Source organism: Pinus tabuliformis, chromosome 3_1 (assembly GCF_031772625.1).
Source record: "Pinus tabuliformis cultivar Carrire ecotype Pingquan chromosome 3_1, CPIR1, whole genome shotgun sequence".
In the NCBI taxonomy this organism is placed as follows: Eukaryota; Viridiplantae; Streptophyta; class Pinopsida; order Pinales; family Pinaceae; genus Pinus; species Pinus tabuliformis.
The window spans coordinates 901,211,897-901,235,420 of record NC_142301.1 but is presented as its reverse complement, the minus strand read 5'-3'; positions in this window follow the sequence as shown (position 1 = coordinate 901,235,420).

The window sequence follows — 23,524 nt, the reverse complement described above, 5'->3', positions numbered from 1 at the left end:
ACCAGCACTCTTAATGCCAAGGGCTTCGATTCAACCGCTCCCGCTCAATGCGAATGGATAGTCGTGCAGCCTCTCCAGCTCTCCACTTCTATGAGAATTGAGCTGGTGCTCGAACTCTCACATCCACGCTCTACTACAAAAATGGCGACACTTTCAATAATTTATTTAGAGACACGGCTATTTCACCTGTTTTTTTATCACCATTCAACGTCATGCTTTTAACATCACTTATAGGTAAAAAGAAAAACCTAGATATAACGATTCTTTTTCCTTTGCTCATGCTAATGTTTTGGAACCATCGCCATATAGTGTGCATCAAGAGATAGCAACGTGGCGGGGTTGTAAGGCATGCATGGCATTGTTTAAAGCTTTAAGACTAGAATTAATAATTGTGAGCATCGGCAGGTTTCTAAAAACCTACATAAAACTCATTTACTGGTTTTAAATGTCGAATTCCAACGGACAACTTTAAGGTTTGGGATGGTGTTGTAAAATAATTCTTGTATCCTAAAATAAATTATTAATATGAGAAATGTTGTGTGATGTATGACATCAGGTCATTCTCAACTTAATAAGTGAGAGGTACCTTGAGTAAACATTATTTTAAGTGAGAACATATTAGCATGTATAGATTATAAGAAAATCTAACCTTGTCAATGTTATGTATTGGTTGGTATATTAAAACCTAGACATTATATAACCTTAGTAATTCTAAGACTGAGGAAAATAATATTGTTACATTAAAAGCATTGATGGCTTGCACATTAGAAAGAGGTTAGATTTATGCATAGGTCAACATCTTTTAAAGTTTCATTAATATTTATGTTATGAGCTATAATTGATGATGGGCCTTACTCCTAATTATTGTGTATTATATGATGTGCATGTGTAGAAAACAAATGATTTTTCTAATGACACTTGTTCTATAGAGAATGAAATTCATATTGAAAATTACCATTAGGTAGCAAAACACTACATAAATAATGGAGAGTTTGGTGTGGTGTGCCATTGAAATTTTAGCTATCATAGGAACCTAACTTATGAAAATAGGCTACTTATGTATTTAAAAATGTCGGGGAAAGAGCCTTGAGCCGAGAGAGGGTACAGTGTCAGGTCTATCACAAAAATAGGTTGTATGTAAGCATTAGCAAGGTTACGATGGTGATGTTGACATAATAGGTGAAATTTCAGCTTAACCGGCCTGCTAAGGAAAAATAATAAAATAAGGGATGAATTTTGCATGCAAAAGAATAAAACACTTTCTTTTATTGTATTTTTAGCTTATATCCTTATAATTTTAGTCAAATTTCAACTCTAGATACTCATTGGACATAGAATTACATTATGCATCCAACGAATACGCATTATGCATACTTTTGGGAAGACCCACATTGATAAAAAAAATGAAGATAGATTACGAAAGTGTGTTCAACACATTTTTTTAATTGTCTTCAATTTTTATCAATATGGGTCTTATCAAAAGGATGCATAAAGGGTACTCGTTGGATGCAAAATTTATTTTTTCATCTAATGAGTGTCTACACTTGAAATTTGAAAAAATCTATAAGGAGATAATCTAACAATACATTAATAGAAGTAGTTTTTTTTCCCTCCAAAATATTTACATGTACCTCTTTTTAAATTTAAAACATTTTTATTGGTTTACATATTATGTACGTGAAAATTTCATGGGCACTTTTAGGCTAAAATTTCCTCTAATAACAGAAACTTTGCAACAGGGGTTTGCATTTATTTCTATGTTCTTATGAATAATTGAATGGTTACTATAAAGAGGCCTATGTTATGAACTTATAACTTGAGTTGAAAATTACAAATGAAATATCAATATGATATGATTTATTGTATCATGATATATAAAGTGTTATATAGACCAATTATATCGAGCAACATGATATTGACATAACTTATGTCCAATTATGTTTCAACTTGTTAAGTCAATTTTTGTTCATTACTTTGAAATGATGGTAGTGAGTGTAAGTGGCTAAGAGTACTACTATCTATTATGAATTTATGTAATGATGACATTATGATAAAATAAAAATTTGCAAAAAAACAAATGCTAATCAATGCGAAAAATAATTTCCACATCAATAAATTGAAACCAATTTAGAAATACAATCACAAAAGATGAAAATGTTGATTCCACTATTCAACTAATTTTATTCAACTAATTTTGTACTAAGGAATAGTAACTTGGAAAGTTCCACTGGTACACCTAAAAAGGTCAAAAGCGAGACTTAATAAGTATCATGTGAACATATATGATATAAATTTGAGATGAAGTAAAATTATGAGAAAATAAAAATTTAAAAATGAATAATTGTAGAACCTGCAATAGACCTTTGTATAAACTCTATAAATACTTACTAATCCACGTGTAGTGTAGGTGCTATTTTAAGCCTGTTTGTATTTTGTGATACTCAAGTATCAACAGAGATCATATTAAACCTTGAAATTCAGGAAGATAAAGATAATTATATAGACAATATTTACCTTATGATGATCTAATCTATATGCATTAAGAGAAAGTGACTAGTGAAGAAAAACAAAAAAAAAAAAAAAAAACTATGAAGGGACCACACTTAATACTAATCAATTAACAATATCGTAGTTAATGTTCTTAAGCATGAGAAACATGTGTGCACCAGTCTCGTGAGTGATGAATATACATACTACCACTCAAGCAGTATTCGTAACCAAAATAAACAATAATTTTCTATAATGATTGATATATTGTAGGTGGGTTTGTATGCATGACTTAATAAAATTGATATAGATGTTAATTTACAATATTCTCTTAATTAGAGAACCAATAATCTTATAAGGTTATTACTAGTGGCCTAACTAGTAGTACGTACATTAAATGGGGCTCTTCTATACGGAACTTACGAAGAATAAATCTACATGATAGTGGTGTATTTGTGTTTGTGTTAAATAAATTTTAAGTTGTAATAAAATCGAGTCAAAACATAGTAACGTATCCAGTAAATATGGCTAGTGATGATCAATATATTGATGGCCTCAACATGTTTTAATCATGAGAAGATCTGGTAGGATATATATAACATAGGGTTTTCTATTAAGGAAATGATGTACGACTATATATATATCCTAATTTCATGATCTTTTTCAAGATTGTGTAGGTAACACTCCGTATTTTGGCCATATGCAGTTAGAAATTTGAGTTTATTCATCATAGTACTTTATTGCTTAGTATTTATTTCCACACAATTATATTAATGTATACATTTGAGATGTGTACATATGAACCTATTTATGTGCTGAATTACATTATTTTTATTATTACAGGTTCATGGTCACAGTGGTTATGCAATTGATTGAAACATACAAATTAAAATGTAGAATTTTGGCATGCGGATACTAGTTCAAAATTATGTTTTGAAAACATAATAGAGGCAAATATATATTTTAGATTTATATATATATATATATATATATATATATATATATATATATTAATAAAATTATGTATTTTTATATGAAATTTGTGTTGTATTTATATGGATATGATTATTGGTGAGCTAACCTATAAGTTAAAGAGTTATGTAATAATGAAATTTCTATCGTATTGAGGCATCTTTTATGTCACAGACATAAAGAAGATTCTATATATTCTATGTTTTACTTATCATTTGATTTATGATTTCAAATACTAATATGTTCTACAATAAATGTGGTTTAGGTAAGATGCACAAGTTTCCTACAATGGTTTTCAACAACATGACTCTATGAATAGTAGTTACATAGAATAAATCGATATAGAATGTTAACCCTAGCATTATCATGAAAGGTGGAGGTATTACTGATAATGTATCCTCTTGAACTTGGTTTTATTAGGAGGGATAGGTTTACTACCCATAATGTGTCATCTAAACCCTAAAGTCATGAGAGATCCATTCTATGACAAGTTTCTATAGATATGTGATTGAAACTACAAGTTTCCTCCTATTGAAGTTAAGTCAATATAATCAACATTTCCACTTACAAGTTATATCTAGATTTAAGTTGATATAGTAAAAACTCCATAATATTTCAAGAAAACAAATGATAGTATATGAAATATGGAATTAGGATATAGAGGAATGATAATTTGAAGTTAGTTGAGAATGTTAATTAGGAATTAGATGTGTCAATATTGTCCCCTTACATGGTTCTTAACATATATAGAAAACTTTTTTTATCCACTTTTGATATTCTAAGTGTGATGATTAATTAATGAATTATTATAATCATGTTAGTTGATATTACTAAATGATGCAGTTCGTTTACCATCTTACATTATTTGTTATGAAAATATAAGAACTATGCAATAAAGGTAGTTATTTTTTTTATCATAAGTGCATGAACATGATATATGTATGTTTGCTATGCATACATACACTACACACATACAATATAATTGTTGTATTAATTAATAAATTGGTTGTTAACTATGTCATTAATTGGTTAATGATTATGTAAATATATTAGATGCATACACATCTAGTGAAATTATACACCCATATGGACTTTGGTTATTAGTTTGTATTATGAATTAAATGGCCGTGATGAGTATTCATAAATTTTGAGGAAAATTTCCAAGTTTCATGTATACTTATCATGGGAAGAAACACTTTATATTATATTTATTTTTATTTAATGTAATTCATTTACTATTTTTATTTGTATTTTTTGTTTATTATTTGTAATTTAATTAGCTTTTAGCCGAAAAAATCTGTAAGTTGTGGTTGGTGACTACTAATGATAGTGGTTGAGGAGACTTGGAGAGTGCGTATGGAAACTTGATAATAGAGAGGAGAAATTTATGTTCACGGAGATGTGGAGAGGTTGGAGTTTGCTAATGGATTGGAGAATTATTAGAAGAGATATTCTATTATGATAATCTTATTAGATCATATTTTGCATTACTCTCTTCAATTTTCAAGCACAATGCGATAAGAATTTTTATTTTTTTATTGGAGCTAGGAAGCTTACAAGTGTCGTAGTGTATTGGGAGGATAATTTTGTTTCACATTGAGAAAGTGGTGAAGGAATAATTTGGAGCTATCCTCTTATTACTAACTAACATGCATTACAAGTGATTGAAATAAAACTAAAGAGTATGGGTTTTCATATATTTTTGTTTAAATGTTTAAACTGTAAACTAGAGTTATCATGAAATCATTTTCTTACACCTTATCTTGTAAAATATCACCTAAGATCAAAATATTTATTATTCCAAAAATGTAAAATATTTGTGGTGATGCTTTACATCATTCGATTTAAACAAAACCGAACTTATATTAAAACAAATCCCATGAAGCATATATATGTAAATGACTATATAATATTGCATAACATCCTTTTCATGGTTAGGAAATCAGGGAAGGGTGTTACAAATACACCTCCCTAATAATCCACGATAGTCTCTTCATCACAATTTATACATCTTCCATGATTTCTCCATTGCTTGTATGTTCGACAATGGTTCACAAGTTAATTTGATTTCCAAATCCATTATTGATATAGTAAACATTCAAGTGGATCATCATCATCCTTATCCCTATTTTCTTGTATGGAAATATAATTTTCCTCTTTTTGGATCACAAACACTTGAACTATATCATTTACTTTTGGCCCTAAATTTTTGGGAAAAGTCACTTGTGATGCGATCGATATGGATTGTTGTAGCCCATTAGTTGGTCAACATTATAAGTATAATTATAAGGCACAATATGATGTACAAAAACACTCTTACCTACAGCATAATGATAACACCAAGCATATTATACATATTACTCTTGAATAACCTCATGATTTCCATCTTATAGTTAAAAATCATTTGCTAATATTTATCTAGTTTCGCTATCCACAACATCATATTATTCCTAATTGTAGCCCAAGACTTATTTTGCAATTTTGGAGGATTCTTGAAGGCATCTTGCTTCAACTTTTATGTTACTTTCTTGTCAACCTCAGTTTTCATTTAGATGTCACCTTAGGAGGTCAATTTTAAAACCTTTTTTTTCTCACCTTTCATAAATTTCTCTTCCCAAATGGAAGTTTAAATTTCCTGTTCGAAATTATTTGCAACCTAGTTTAACATTACTCGTTACCTAATGCTTACTTTTTAAGTTTAGATGGTTTACTCATTACCTAATGCTGACTTTTTTAGTCAAATTATTTGAGAATCCATGATATTACTAGCACATATCATCAATCAACATTGGACACATTAATCTTGATTAATCATCTTGTAGATATTGCTCTATATTTTTAACTTCTCCTTATTGCAAATCAAGTTTTCAACATGAAGACTTGTCAATGTTTTCCCGCATTTACAATGTCCTATCTTTTCACTGTGTATGGTAGCATCCACATCATGCTCCTTCAACATTAATTACAATATTATTTTACCTTTCTTCTAAAAGCATTAGACGTCAATGATTTTGTTGTTTGGAGGAATCATAAGGAATCTTAGTTAACAGGGATATTTTTCCCACATGGTTATTGGTATTATGTACACATTGTTATGTATTGTTGTGGCAATGCCACTTGTTTTCCTATTTCTCATGTCTACTTAAGATTGTCTCAAACTAATTACATTATTATGTTTTGTTGTTAGTTTTAAAGATTTTCTGTAATAAAGTGGATTTCATTATGTAAAGCCATGAAATTTGTATTTTTTCAAAACTATTCAATTTATCTCTAATGTTATTCTATATTTTATATTCATAAAAAAACTTTATTGGAAAAAAATAAATCTGAGCAATATAAATATAAAATTAAAAATATAATTTTGAATATAATGATGTCAATTTTGCATGGCTAAAATATAAGTTATGGAAAAGAAACTATCACACATTAAAAAACACAATAATAATAAAAAAACATAAAATTTAGTATGATATTACTATATAAAAAGGCCAATCAATCCGATTTGAAAGGAAGGAGGTAAGATTAAATAAAATAAATTAAAAAAAAATGAGATTAATCATGATGGGAGAAATAATAAATAGAATTTAAAACAATGAAAATGAAAATAATAATAATTTTTTTTATTAATATTACTATTAGAACCATTAATATTAATGATAAAAAATGATATTATTAATATGGAAAGAAATAAATTTGATATATTTTAAATATAATAATTAATATTAATATTAAACTATTATATACCAATAAAATTATTGGTATTAGATTATAACTTATTAAAAAATCAAAATATTAGTATCAATATTAATACTTTAAGAATTATTATCTTTAAAATTATAAATATGAATAAAAGAATTTAACATTAATAGGAAAGAGAAAAAAACAATCTTTGCCTAAAAGCTAAAAATAATAAAATAAAATTAAAGGATAAGAATAATTTTATCTTTATTTACTTATTTATTTAGTCTATGATATATCAAAGCAAATGAATTCTAAGTTATATACCAACATGTTTATTCAAATTGTTGCCTTTCTTGATAACTCATATCATTTCTCCAATCGGATAAGTGAAATAGTGAAAATATCATCACCACTCCACCCAAAAAAATTGGAGGTCATAACAACATAGAGTTTATTAAAATCTTTAAGAGCACCTTGAGCATGAAATAGATCGCCTACCTAAGGTTTTAAAGACGTCGAATAAAAACATTAGGCCAACCCAAGTGCAATAAAACTTAGCATTTATCCCTAAGGAATCATATTTTGGTAAGATATCATACATACATTATATTCATTGCAAACCTCATATACATGACCTACTTACCTTACGTTCAAGGTGTGATCCTCGAGATTTCCGAGGGTCTTGAGAAAGAAAGAAAATCCAACCTATATTTTGGTAAGATATCATACGTACCTTATATTCATTGCAAACCTCATATACATGACCTACTTAGCTTACGTTCAAGGTGTGATCCTCAAGATTTCCGAGGGTCTTGAGAAAGAAAGAGACTCCAACCCTTTTTAAATTACTCGGTATCATTGATCAAAATACGAGATGTATCAAATATAACCTTCAGTATTGTTAGCCCAATGACGTCAACAAAGTTGAGTGTTCATTTGGTCCATACTATACAGGAAAAACTGGTTTTTATTTTCTAAACCAGGATAAAAAACCATGCAACTAATATCAATATTAAGCATGCTAGCATCTTTAAGATATTGGAACACGCCCTTGCATCCAAACACCATATTTAACATATCGGAACACTCTCTTATATCCAACACCATATGGAGATCAAAATCATGAAAAAAAATTGCTATTTAAAACAAAATTAATTATTAATCATGCTAACAATTTGAATACAAAATTAATTATTAATCGTGCTAACAATTTGAATTGGAAATGTGGTGTCGAAATTAGTGAAAATTAACTATTTTTAATTTACAATATCAAGAAAAATAAATATAAATAAGTTTTTTTTTATTGGATCTTATACACCAATTTAATGTTTCTGTGTAACTTTAAAATTAAATAATAATAATAATAATAATAATAATGTTGTTTTTCTTTCTTTTAGTTTTTTATTAATTTTATTTAACAATATATTAGCTTGTTACTTTCTATCTTCCCTAAAATTATTTCTTGGTTTATATGGATAATAATTAATATACTAATACTCATATTAATATCAATATTTTGTTTTTATTTACTTAAGTGTCTATACTTATTTTAGATAATATTTAATATTATAATCTATTTTTTAAATGTTTATATTGATATTTTAAAGGTGAAATTTTCTTATTATAATTTTGCATTTTGGCACTTAGAACCTTCTCATTTTTTGTGTGAGAACATATTTAGTTATCATTTGAGAACATATATAGTTAACACTTGTGTGTGATGTTTTTTTTTTGTAAAACCAGTGGAAAATATTGATTAAACTAATCTTTGCTTTTTGGAAGTTTTGATGCTTACCAAGTTAGAGTTTTGTACTCCTAGACTTTTTTTTCAATTTAAAACCTTTTTAGTAATACAAAAAGTTGTACAGGTTGTGGGTATGGAAGTGAAGACTCATTGGTTCTCTATTTCTAGAATTTAATGTTTACGTTTTTATGTTAGTTTCTATGTTAGTAAGGATAAATAGCTTCATTTAAGGTCCATGGTAGCAAAATTAGATGAGAACTTTGAGAAAGGAGAATTAAATTCTTATAGGCTCATTTTTCTCTTCTCCTTTAATGGAATTATAGCCTCACTCGTTGATGGTGCAGACTATAGGGTTTGAACTTAAAAATACACAAACACAAAAAAAGGCACATAGCTACTGCACTCCAAAAATTAAATCAATTCATTCAATAATAAAATATTTATTAGAGAACTATTGGCCTAATAGTTATCCTCTCATTCCTCACTTTCAATCACAAACAACCCTTCACATGTCTCACTGATTTATACAAATGGATCTGAACCCAAAGTTCGTTCTAGATCCTAAAAAAAGTCCTACAATTTCTCTCTAGATCCTCCCGTGATCCATAAAACTCTTACCTCATTCCTTATCTCTAGATAAGATCTAACTAACCCTCAAATCTCTGTACTTTGCACAAATATTCTCATACTCTCTCCTATTTAAAATTAATTTTCATTCTCTCCTAAAAATATCGGAAAATACAATAAATAATTAAATCCTAACTTAGGGAACCAAGTCCCTTAGTAAACATTCAACCCTAAGTTAGATGTCCTTGCATCAGACTTCATAGGTAAAATAAATTCATGGTCTCCTGACCATATGTCTTCATCAACTGATTAAACTCCTCCTGGATCCCAAACTTTAGTTTGTTGCTGATCAACTGTTCTGTCATATTGTTTCCATTATGTTGCTGTCTTTTTCTATCTTCGAGGCTTCCAAAATTTATGTTGTAGTTGTCCTCCTTCTTTGTTGATGTATACTTGAGCCATCAAATGCATCATGTTTTTTTCTTTCTTCTTATCTTGCAATATCTTAGTTTATCCACTTTTTCCATCAATTTTCTAAATTCGTCAATCTCATCATCCAATTTAGTTTCTGATTGAATTTTGTTGTTACTAGTTTGGAAAATAAATTGATCATCTTTAACATTAAATTGAAAATTACATTTTATCTCAGGTTCCACATTTTCATTGCTTGAATATTTATCTTCCTTATCTACAACTTGATTAGATTCAGGTTCTATCAACATCTTATCTAGTAATTGTAATTATTCTTCACATTTCATTAGCATTTTACGGTCACTTTTAAAAATCATTTCAAAAAAATGGTCTTCATCCTTGCCTGAAACAAAATTAGTGTCATTTCCATCATCTGCAACACATCATCCATCCCCACACACCAATTGTCATATTTAAAAACATAAGGCTTTATAGTCTCGATAGATGATTTTCTCCTCAAGTCTTTATGTTGATCTTCCAAGTCATTTCTTCGTGCAATATCGACCCTTCTTCATGTCCGCAAATAGAAATTGCTTCCTCATCATCATCACCAAGCATTGCTCCTTGCTCTGGTTTAAGAATGCATACATTCACCTCAGTTATCTAGAGTTTTTCCACTTCCCTTAACAAAACTTTCAACTTGTGCTTTTGTCTTCTTACAATTAACTTCTTGATAGACCACGTATTTATCCTCTTCATTATCCATCCATGTTTCTGATTTTGTAGTAGCTCCATCAGAACATTAAGTCATGCCTTCAACTCAACAATCTCTTTCTCGAACTCTTCATCATTTACGTCAACTGCTATGGCATATCTATAGCTTTTCCCTGAATCTTGGAAACGACTATCTATTTCCATCTTCATCTTCTTCATCATGTTCACCATCACATACTCTCTTCATTTAATTAAAGAGATATTTCAACCCATATGCAAATTAAGGTACCTTAAGAATTTGTTGATCGTATATATATACAATTCATGACTTTTCTATAAATCATGTACATATACCATTTCATACATTACCATCATTACAATCAATGAATAAATGAATCTATGCATTCTTGAACCCACACATTGTTTTCAACACCATTCAATGGTTTTCCAAACTATCTATGAACAAAAAAACCTTGCAATATTCCATACTTTATAAACTAAGGACAAAGAAAAGTTAAGCTATTATTAACACATGGTTTTATGAAACCATATATAAGCTACTCAAAACCATGTGCAATAACTCACCATTTATCACTGAACATTTATTCTAACCATCTAATTTCTCTCTTAGCATATGAAAAATAGTTCATGGGCACTTATTTTTAAACATTCAACTCCATCCCAATTCAATATGTCCACCCACGTAGTTTCTTCTAATTTATTTAAATAATAGAGACTTTTTGTATGCCTAGAAATGTATATGCACTCTGCACCTTTCAACTCAATACTTCAGAACTGGGTTTACATAAACCAATGAGAAACCACATACCTTTCAAACAAAGTTATGTCTATCAATCAAGCTACATCCTTAATTGGATTGATTCTTCTTCAACAAATTAATTTCCATAGCCTCGAATCACCTTAAAGAATGACTTTCTCTCACGCATTCAAGCTCCTCCATTTTCACTCAATTCCCTTTAATCACGTAATTTCATATTCCTGTAGCTCTGCTCAAATTTACTTGGATATCAAAGAGAGTAGAAATAAACCGCATAGTCTAAACCCACAAAACATTTCTGTCACAATTTCCCAAGCTTGAATTGGCATCTAACCACACAAGTGATACTGGTCCAACACTATAGATAAAATTTCCACTGTCCATAATCAAATTCCATAATACACTACAAATATCCAAAGGTATGATCCATAGTGTTCACAACGTTATAATGTCTAACATGACATGATATTCGATCGTTTTAATTCAAAACTACACAACCTCAAAAAGGGTAGCTTGAAGAATATGTTAATATTTACTTATGAGCTTGATTAGGGGATTCAACGTTGGGATTCTCCTAGCTTAGTCTGTTGTATATTTTTGTACGCAACTCTCATCCTTGACTTTAAAGCATAGTGAGAGCAACTTTTGTGCAATGTAGCATATACATTTTCAGCTTAAAACTACAGAAAAGGGCCATTCATGGTACTCTACATGTCCACACTACTCATATACGTGTAGGTCCATAGGTCCTATGCACATATACACATGAAAAAGTTTCTACGAACTTTCAGGTCTAGACACATATCCTCCGAATAGAGATTTACTTCAACAAAACAATCTCAACTCCAAGTCGGAGGACTCAAAATATCCAAATCCAAATTTTTTCACACATTTGGCTCTGATACCAAAATTTTGGTGTAGACCATAGGGCATGTACTTAAAAATACAAAAACCCGGAAGAATGCACACAGCTAATGCACTACAAAAATCAAATCAATTCATTCAAGAATACATATTTATTGGAGAACTATTGGCCTAATAATTGGCCTCTCATTCCTCACTTCCATTCACACACACCCTTTCACATGTATCGCTGATTTTTACAAATGGATTTGTACCCAAATTTGGTTCTAAATCCTGAACAAACTTCTATAATTTCTCTCTCGATCCTCCCATGATCCATAAAAATCTCACTTAATCCCTTATCTCTAGATGAGATCTAACTAACCCTCCAATATCTTTACTCTTCATTTATACTTGTTGTTGCTTTATTGTAATTGTTGCTTAAATGGAAAGTTGTGAGGAACAAATTCCAGAAATAAACATACAATTTATTAAATTATTTTCTCTCAAAACTTGGTTTTACAAAGAATTACATGGCTATTTGTTCTGGAGGAGGAAAAATATCACCTAATCCCTTATCTCTATATAAGATCTAACTAACCCTGAAATCTCTCTACTCTCCGCAAATGTTCTTGATCTCTCTCGTATTTACAATAATTCTCATTCTCTCCTAAAACTATAGGAAAATACAATAAATAATTAAATACCAACTTAGGGAACCAACTCTATTGTTAAACATTCAAACCTAGGTTAGATGCTCATGCATCACTCATAGTCTTAACAACCATTTTGAACCATTTATATTATATTCCAGGATTAATATTTCATTTGAGATCATCATGGCAAACCTATTGGACATTCCACAAATTTATAGTTACATCACCTACTTTAGCTCCATACTAGGAATCCATTATAACATCTCTTCTAATTAACGAGATTTTGTAAATGTAATCAATAGAGGTAAAGGTTGGATAATCAATACACATATTATGCTATTCTTTATAATGATGTGAGTAATCTTCAAAATGTATATATTCCTAGAAACTAAGAGAGGATGACCTACACATATTGTGATGCTAGGAGAGAAGCCTCGTTGAAGGAAAGTTGTAACGTGATTTGGAACTTCATATCCCACTAAAATTTAGGTTTACCTTGTGATTGCTTGATTTGATCGTTGTGTTACCAACTTCTACGTGTTAACACTCCGTAATTTTCAAGGTTGTGAAAGAAAACATAGAGGTAACCACAAAACCACTTTGGAGCTTAGGATCTAGCCTTCCTAAACTCAGAGAGGGATCTCTCTATCAAATTTAACTTTGTTGCATTTAGATATTAGGTTAGTTAGGAGAGTTCAGAGTTTGGTTTATGAATTTTTTTGGTTGGAATAACAAGGGAAGAGCCATTGGGCAATGGAGTCTGCAAAATTAATAGGAATTTGTGTCAGATTTTCAAAGGCCTTTCACAGGGCAAGGTAGCTGAACTAACTAGATTCTCTAGATTTAAATGAAATGTAATAGAAGAAAAGATATAGGTTCAATTGAAGCTAAAGGGCAGTTGAAAATTCTTTAAATTGATATCAGAAGAAAACATCTAAATTATCCACAGCCAGAATTAGAGTGTATTTTTAAACAAATTATGTTCACCAACTTTCTGTAAAATAATTCAGATTTAAGAACACATAAGTATGGAAATAAAGAAATAAACACATAGATAGTGAGAGAAGCACTTCACCAAATAGTCTAATACATGAATCCTGTGAAGAATGTCCTTTATTAATGATAAGTCCACTGAGGCTTGAAAAATATACAATAGCTTTCTTTTGTATCAAAACCAACATCTCTTACTTCAAATGATGAAGTATTTATAAAAATTTATTACAAAATATCTTGATTTAAAATATCAAGATTCATTTGAGAATATCATAAACTGATTGTAAAAATAGAACACAAATAAAGGCAACTAAAACTATTTGAAGAGTTATGGTGCTATCCTTGAGGATTTTTGGTGACAAAGAAGAGAAATTTGAATTTGATAGCAACTCTTATTTGATGAGGTGGTCTCCAAGTCACTACCTGTCTTTGAGCTTTTTCCTCCCAAAATTATGAAAAATAGGGTCCTATGATGCATTTGTATATCCCAAACCATGATAGTTGTTAGAAAACTGGGAGAGGTTTATGTAAATCATGATGTTAAAAACAAAAGGCTCTTTCATCTTTTGAAAATTAATTTCCACCGGTCAGAAACCGCATTTGAAAATACTAACTAAAAACAAGAAAATTCAGGAAAATATGCCTACAAAGCGTCATTCAAATCTCCTGAACCATAATAGATGTTATAAAACTGAGAGAGGTTTTTGTACATGAGGATGTTATAAACAAAAACTGATTTCCAATTTTGAAAATTCATTCTTAGATGTTTATAAACCATGTTTTAAATTACTATGATGTATAGCAAAAAACATAGTTTTAACTGACCATGAAATAGACATATGACCTAGAGGAAGGAGGCAATATCGAGGTGGGAGATGATGTGGAGGCACATGTTTATTGAAAAGGAAGTGGGGTTCGCAAGGTTGATGTGTGGAAATGATGTGGAGGTGAGTGGGGGAAGCAATCCAAGTGGCAGGCAATGAGTGGTGCAGGAGTGACAATGAGGTCAACTGTTAATTATGTAACGGACATGGCCAAGAATCGATATAGTAGTGGAGGGGAGCACGCAAGAAGAGCCAATGGGAAATGGGAAGAAGGTTGGTGGATTTCAGAGGGGGCTATGAGAGGTAAGTGGTAAGTAAGGGGGGGTGTGAAATAGTGGGCGACGAAGATGTAGCAGCAGGGCCTAACGGGGAAACCGATTTTTCGGACACCCCCCCCCCAACCCCCTCCCCCCCACGATGATAAAGGGAGACATGGCAGGGGGGAAGGCGTGGAAACCGTCCGATGAATAAGATGATGTGATTGGGAGAGGGGATATGTGCATCGTTTAAGCACCAATGATAAAATGTCCTATTGTGCATACAACTTTATAATAAGGTTTTGAAATTTTGACAAATAATTGGAAATGTTGGCACTTTAACAATCTGCAAGTAACTTGGATTCCACCAACTTCAATATTTTGCCTAAACTAACCTAACTAAAACCAATTAGGGTGCCTTTAGGAGTGCCAACATTTATTTATTTTTTCAATTTAAATGACTAAAACACCTATTGAAAATGTAAAACTAATCTAACAATTTCATTAATTGAGATTATACTACTGGATTAATTTATTCATCTAACTTGCCTAATCTAATCTTAGCCAAGATTACATTGTTTGGCTAAATTATTCATACTAATCTAACTGACATAAATTGAAAGTTTCTTGAAAATGATTAAGTTGCATGACCCAAAAAATGACTCTAAGTTGTGGCATTTTAAACAAGTTGCACACAACAATCAAATTTATTCTAGAAAATGAAAACATTCATCTGGTAGTGGCATTTCAATTTGCACCACTTTCAATTCTCTCTCTCTCTCTCTCTCTCTCTCTCTCTCTATATATATATATATATATATATAGATACCCTCTTTTCATTTTTTATTTTTATTTATATATCATTTATTTTTGGAAGTCATTTGCAATATACAATATTATTTACAATTAGGAATACTAAATGAAAAAATTCAATCATCATTTGATCCTATGAATCGTAGAACCCTAACAATGGCTCTAGCTGGGGATGACACTCTCCTTGTGAGGTTCCAAGAAGACTGTAGACTAGTAGCCTGATCCACTGGGCTGATCCCAAATCTACAACCTATTCTGCCATAAAATCTCTATGACTGAAAAACTCTCAAAATGAAATCAAAACCAATTTGCAAACTGAAATCTGAAATACACACTGAACTGAAAGTTGTACTACTATCTGAAACTAAAATTAACAATAATTCTTGAAAAAAATGCTCAGAGTAATGAGCTTATTTGCACACACCTACTCACTCTAATCTGATGAAATGACTGTAATATCAGGGAATAAAAAATTTCCAATGTAGCCAGTCACACAAATGACTACTAATTTGATGCTTGCATTCCATTTCTCCAAATGGAAAAATAAACTCAAAAAATGGAAACTCAAAATTATGACTAGAACCTTCTTCATAATACATAACCAACACAAAATTCAGTTTTGTTAAAGATTCCAATAGGTTTTCCAAAATATCCTCAAAATCATGGACAATTTCTCTTTGTTGTACTATGTCTGAAAATAACTTCTCATATACTTCCTCAAAAATGTATTTATCCCTTTTTGAATTTTCTAGTTTTGTGTTTTCAAGGGATGTAAGATTATAAATACTGTGTTTATCATCTGTAGGATGTAAAACAACTTGTTGTTCTTCAGCATCTCCTTGAAACTCAATGATACAATTCTTTTGTATAGAAAAGATTATTGGCAGAATTTATTCGCAATTATGTTCAACTTCATGTGACTTTGTTTGAAAATTGGCGTGTGCAGGTCCACTATGCAAATTTTCCACACATACAACTTTAGGAACCTAAACTTGACAATCTTCTCTTTGAAATAAAATTTTAGAAAGTGAAAATTCAGAAGAAAAATTTGAAAGACAATCCTCATCCATGTCATGATCAGATAAAAATTTGTAAGCTTGATGTAAATTATTAAGTAGTGGTACCAAAGAGACTAAGATCTTCAATCTCATGGTTACTTAATAACTATGATTTTTTAATAAAGGAGTCTCCAATGTAACACAAAACATGATCATCATCTATATAAGAAGGTTGTTGCCCCATTATGCTCATTTCAACTTGCTTTCCTGCTTCACTAGTGATCTTATATTTTTCTTTCAACTTTTCAAATGTATCATAACATAAAGGTAAAGAGCTATGATCATTATGACTTTCTTTCAACACCTAAAATGTGGCATAACATAGGGGTAAATAGTTACCATCAGCATAATTTTCATTGTTTTTTTCATTTTTAATGTCTAAAATATATGTATGCTCATCTGTTTCAATATTTTCATCCTGGTTTTCATCACTGTCATAAGTAATACACACATGGGGACTATTTTCCTTAACTTTCTGAAATTTAACATCCTCTTGCTGATAACTTTCCACTGGTTGTTATTCTAAACTACTTTCAAATGTATACACAAAACAACCAGTTCCTAACTTGTGGGGATGTGACCCAACAACCTCTCCTTCTTCTTCGATATCTACTTGAAAAGGAGGTATCTTTTGTTGTGCACACACAACATGTTTATCTTGCAAATTAAATGTGTTCATAAAGCTTTCCATGGTTTTCATTAATGTCTCTAACTTAAGGTTTAATAAAGGAGGAAACTCCAATTTAATTACTTTCCTTCTTTCAACTTCCATTTTGGATATTTTAATCAATAGGTTTATTTCCACATCAATAAAACTTTTTTTCATGTCCTCTGTTAGCACCTGGATTGAACCTCAGGCTGAAGGAAGGCAATGCCAGGGTAACCACAAACCACGTTTAGCCAACTAGCTAGTCCTACTAGGCCAGCAGAGGACTCTCTCCATAAGTATATCAGCCAAATTGACTAGGTCTAGAAACTAATATTAGGCTAGGTATAGTATCATAATGTTTGATTTGATTTTGAAGGGTGTTTCTGGATCGGGAGGAGCCAAAGAGTTAGGGCAAGGAAATTAGGTCAAAATTGCAGGGTGTTCGATGGGGCAAGGTAGGCACAATGATCAAAACCTTAGGGTTTGACGGATGAGGTGAAAACACAGGTGAGGAGCTAGGAAGATCATGTAAACCTCATGGATTCTTCCTGAACTGAAGAAAACATAGACCGTGAAATGTCTACCCAAAACAGAGCACAAACGTTATGGATTCTGCCTTTCAGACTTGTACTCATTCACATAAAGACTATGAAATGATGAAATGGAGTCAAAAATACATTTTAACACATGAAAACATAAGAAAAACTAAACTGAGCATCATGCCACATGGATCATGTTATTACCTAAATCTACCTCAAGCTAAGAAAGGCAGGTCTAGGGTAACATCAAACCACACTTAATCTGGTAGCTAGCCCTACCAAGTCGGGAGAGGGCTCTCTCCTTGTCAATCTCAGGAAATATGGAAAATAATGCAAGAGATGACTGATGTAAATACTAATTTTAGGCTAGGTATATGCTCAGAGGAGTTTAATTGATTTTAATGATTGTTTGCTGGATCAGATGAGGAAGGCAGTTTTGGGTCCGGGGAATGAACTCAGATTTGCAGAGGTTTCTGTGGGGCGAGGTAGGAAAGTGTTTTAGTACTTTAAATTAGATGTAATGGTGAGTCTAAAGACTAGTGAGGAGTTGGAGAGGGCATGCAAGTATCATGAATCCTCTTCAAACAGTACAAAACATGTAAAACTAAATAAACCCTAAGGCAGAGCACTGAAACTTCAATGAATTCCACCTTTACATTTGATCCATTTAGTTATGCAGAAAAAGAGAGAGATAATGGCACACATAAACATATGATAAATTGAATAACAGAGGAGAAAATAATACTAAATCACCTTGCCACAAGAATCCCACAAAATGTTGCAAAATCCTGGTCTATTTCCTTGCCAAACTGCAGAAGTGATGTACAATAGTGCTCAAAGCATCCACAAGAGTCCAGCCTTGACAAATGACTGAAAAAACACATGATATAGACATCCAAACCACTTGTGTTATCCATTAGGTGTCAAATCCATGAGAAAAGGGGTGGTTTCAACCATATCTAAACTAGGAACACAAAAGTAGGCAGTGGAATAGCTTTCCTCTAAAACTTAGGAAACCAATTCATTATAGCTCAAAACCACCTACAACTGATGTATCTACCTCTTTAAGTCAATTTTCATCATTTTTACATCATAGTACATCAATTTACATCATACTACATCATGAATTTGACCATGAGAGAGAAATTGTCAAAGTGGTAGAAAAATAGGCGAAATTCTGAGCAAATAGGCAAAATTGGCAAATTTTCCTCCTATGCATTGCGCCATTTTTTCTGTGCGTATTGCTTTTTCCAAGCCACTTTTGGAAGGATTTTCGAAGTTCAAATTAGGTGCGGGATAGCTCATTATAAATCTTGGTGAGTCTACTTTCTGGGACAACTTGAATGTTTTGATTTGGAGTCCATTTGTCCCTCCAAAAATGCAATCTCCCAAGACTGCTTCCTGTGTGGCCAAAAAGTGGTAGAGAGGGCACTTTTTGGGTGTTTTTGGCCCTTTTGGAGGTCCAGAACTTGTCAAAACTTCACAGCCATTTTTGAGCATGCATAAAATTTCATGGTGATTCCAAAAATGTAAAGTTTTTTGCAAATGGAGGCTCCCATAAAAAGCGTAGCGCCACCTGCTGGAAAAACCTATTTTTTGCCTAAAAAATTCAAAAATGTCCAAAACTTCACCAAATTTCTTGAAATTTGGCATGAGTGATTTTTGTTAGGTGCTATGCTGGGCCAATTATGCTTCACCCAAGATCTTGAGCTTATCTTTCTCTTTTTTTCTCCTCAAAGCTCTCTTTAACTTGGCTTTTAGGCTTCTTATCCTTGTCTTACAAATTTTGTTCCAGGCCAAATAGTGATAAGCCATGTGGTGCAACATTTTCTTCTCCTTGTTAGCTTTCTCAAGCAATTTCTCCAAGTGAATGTTTACCCTCTCTAGTCATGATTCCCGGTTAGCCTCAATTTCTTGCTCAAGGGGCGTCAATTTGACTTTCCTTCTTTTTGTTTCTTGCCTGTTTTCCCTAATGTTTTGCAGCTCCATGATTGTCTATTTGTCCATCAATTGCTTATTCTCTTGCTCAAGGAAGTTAGTGATCCACTTAGCCCTCTCAAGGTTAAGTGATAAGGCATGGATGCCATCTTCTTTCTCTTTGATGACCTCCTTGAGTCTTGAGCTTTGGGAGTGATCCGGATTTAAACAGGAACGCAACAAATTACAGAGATAACCATATACACGAAGATGCAGCGGAAATAATACTTCATTTCATTAATGGAAAATACTGAAATATGCTTACAACCAGAAATGGAAATAAACCAGCTAGGGCGATGGTAGCTTATCTATGAGAAGAGATGTGATGGCTACATGCCTCTGAATTGTGTTACAATGAGGCTTGAAGGCCTATTTATTATTGAGAAACAATGGAAAACCCTTAACATTCCAAAACCTAACCCTAGGAGATGAAACGCCAAACTGTGGGCCTCGTTTGGGGGTAAATTGGTACATCAATTTCCCGGGGTCGTAACTTTGGCATATGATCTCCGTTTGACGCGTACAATAGCTCATTAGAAAGATCTATCTGAGCAATATCATTGTTGGAACGGGCAACATCGGTCCATGGAATGTTCCATGGACCCATGTTGCCCCCGGATTCCCCAAAAAACGTCATTTAGGGCCTCAAAACGGCTCCAGAAGTTCAGGACCCGAAAAACTGCTAAAAATAGTAAGTTGTGCTACAATTAAGGAAACTGAAAATGCTGAGAAAGACAATGGTGGGGGTCCAGGTGGACTTGGCAGGTGGCCACCAATATCCACCTGGATCATTCCTCCCCCCTTAGGAAGCAATGGTCCCCATTGCGTTGAGCTCCTCCATGAGATGAGGAAACTTCTGCTGAACTTGTTCCCTGGTGAGCCACTTGCCCTGCTGAAGTAGTTGGCCTGCTTTGACAACTCGATACAGTTGGATATTCTGTTGGCGAGTGTTCTTGATCTGTGTGTCCATGATCCGATTAGTTGCAGCTTGTTCCATGCAATCTAGATTTAATTCTGTGGGTTTGAGCTGTTCTGCAATGTCGGATGTGTCTAGCAATGGTGGAAAGTATGGCCGAAGGCGGTGCACATTGAACATTGGGTGCAGGCCAAGGAATGGGGGAATGTTGAGCTCAAATGCATTGTCTCCCATGGCCTTAGTAATGGTGTAAGGACCATATCGGAGTGGTCCCAATTTCCGATAGGCTCCAGTAAGGCGTTCCTTCTGCAAATGCAACCAGACTTTGTCGCCCACCTGAAACTTGTGTGGCACCCGATGTTGATCATGTCGCTGCTTGTACTTGGCATTTGATTTCTCAAGAATGTCATGGACCTGCTGGCGAATATGTTGGATGCGCTCAATGAATCTGGTGGCCTTATCTGTTTCGGATTGGACATGAGCTGAATTCATGTGAGTAGCTGCAAGTGGCATGGCCACATCAATGGGGCATAGTGGCTGGAATCCCAAACCCACCTGAAAAGGGCTATGGCCAGTGGAGCTGTGAAGAGATCGGTTGTAGCTGTGCTGAACATAGGGGAGGCTCTCGTCCCATGTGCGTGGATGCTTTGAGTTATACATGCGCAGAATGTGCACGATCATCCTATTGACAACCTCTGTCTGGCCATCAGTTTGAGGATGGAAGGCTGTGGACTTCGTGAGTTTGGTGTCCAACATTGACCAGAGACTGGACCAAAATGTGCTGAGAAACCGACTGTCCCGATCTGAGATGATAGACTGTGGGATCCCAAAGTGCACCCACACTCGTTCAAAGAAGAGTTTAGCAGTGGCTTCTGCTGTGATATTCTTCTTGCAGGCCATCGTAATGGCCATCTTCGAGAACCTGTCGACGACCACAAAAACACAGTCATTTCCATGTTTAGTGGAAGGAAGGCCTGACATGTAATCCATAGAGATGGATTCCCAAGGTCGACTAGGGGTAGGCAACGGGGTATAGAGGTCGTGCTTCTTAATGGTCGGTTTGGCAATGGCACAGGCAGTACATGATCGGATGTACTTTCCAACATCCTGTCGAAGATTCGGCCAATAGAAATAATTTTGCAGTACTGCCACTGTTTTCTCGACCCCGAAATGCCCAGCAGCCCGACTGTAGTGTGCTTCCCAAATCATCTTGGCACGCTCGCTTGAAGGAACACAAAGGTGACCGAGGTGGCATAATAAGGCATCCTGGAGGTGAAAATCTGCAACATGCCGACCCTCCAAGAGTGTCTGGTATGTGTGGCCGAATTCTGGGTCGCTTTTGTAGAGAAGTGGCCAATCAGAAGTCTCGTGCCCACAAGAGTTGAGCACGGTGGTTAGCGCCATGATCGGTGGTCGACTGAGGCAATCTGCAACATTATTGGTGTTGCCCTTTTTATACTTGATATTCAAGTGAAACTGTTGCAGGTATGTAGACCACTTCTGATGGCGATCATTCTGCAATTTTCCTTGGGTCTGTATGAACTGCAGAGGTCGGTGGTCTGTGTGGATGACTGTTTCCTTCCCCAAAATGTAATGCTTCCATTGTCGGCAAGCCTGTACAATGGAATACATCTCTTTATCATAAGTGGGGTACTTCCGGACTGTGTCTGAAAGTGTTTCACTGTGATATGCCACTGGATGTCCATGTTGAGTAAGGACTGCCCCAATAGCATAGTCAAAGGCATCTGTCTCGACCTCAAATGGTTGTTGTAAATCTGGTAACGCGAGCACTGGTGCCGTGCAGAGGCGATCCTTCAACTCCCTGAATGCCTTCTGTTGAGATTCAGACCAAAAGAATTTTGCTTTCGCCCCGCCCTTGGTGACTTGACTCAAGGGCCATGAAATATGAGAAAACCCCAACACAAACCTGCGGTAGAAGTTGGCAAGACCTAGAAAGCTGCGGAGCTCTGTTAGAGTGGTTGGAGAGGGCCAATCCCGAATGACTTGGATCTTGGCTGGATCGACATGCACCCCTGTTCATCAATGATGTATCCCAGATACTGAACCTGGGTCATGCCAAAAGTGCATTTCTCCAAATTGGCACATAGCTTGTGTTGCCGCAGTGTTTGGAGAACCTGTCGGATGTGGTGGAGGTGCTCTTCCCAACTCTGGCTGAAGATCAGAATGTCATCCAAGTATACTACTACAAAGGAGTTGGTGAATGGCTGCAAGATGTCATCCATTAACCTCATAAAGGTTGCAGGAGCATTCGTCAATCCGAAAGGCATGACCAACCATTCGAAGAGGCCCTCCTTGGATTTGAAGGCAGTCTTCCACACATCGGAGGGTTCGATTGGTACCTGGTGATATCCTGACTTCAGATCGAACTTGCTGAAATATTTCGCCCCCTTTAGTTGGTCTAGGAGGTCATCAATCCGCGGGATCGGGTACCTATTACGGACAGTGATCTTGTTCAGCGCCCGATAGTCAATACAGAGTCTCCACGTCCCATCCTTCTTCTGTACCAACACGATCGGGCTCCCACAGGGCGATGAACTCAGACGGATGTGACCTTTCTGCAGGAGCTCCTGAATCTGCCTCTTGATTTCATCATTCTCCAGAACGGAGCGCCGATAAATTGGTCC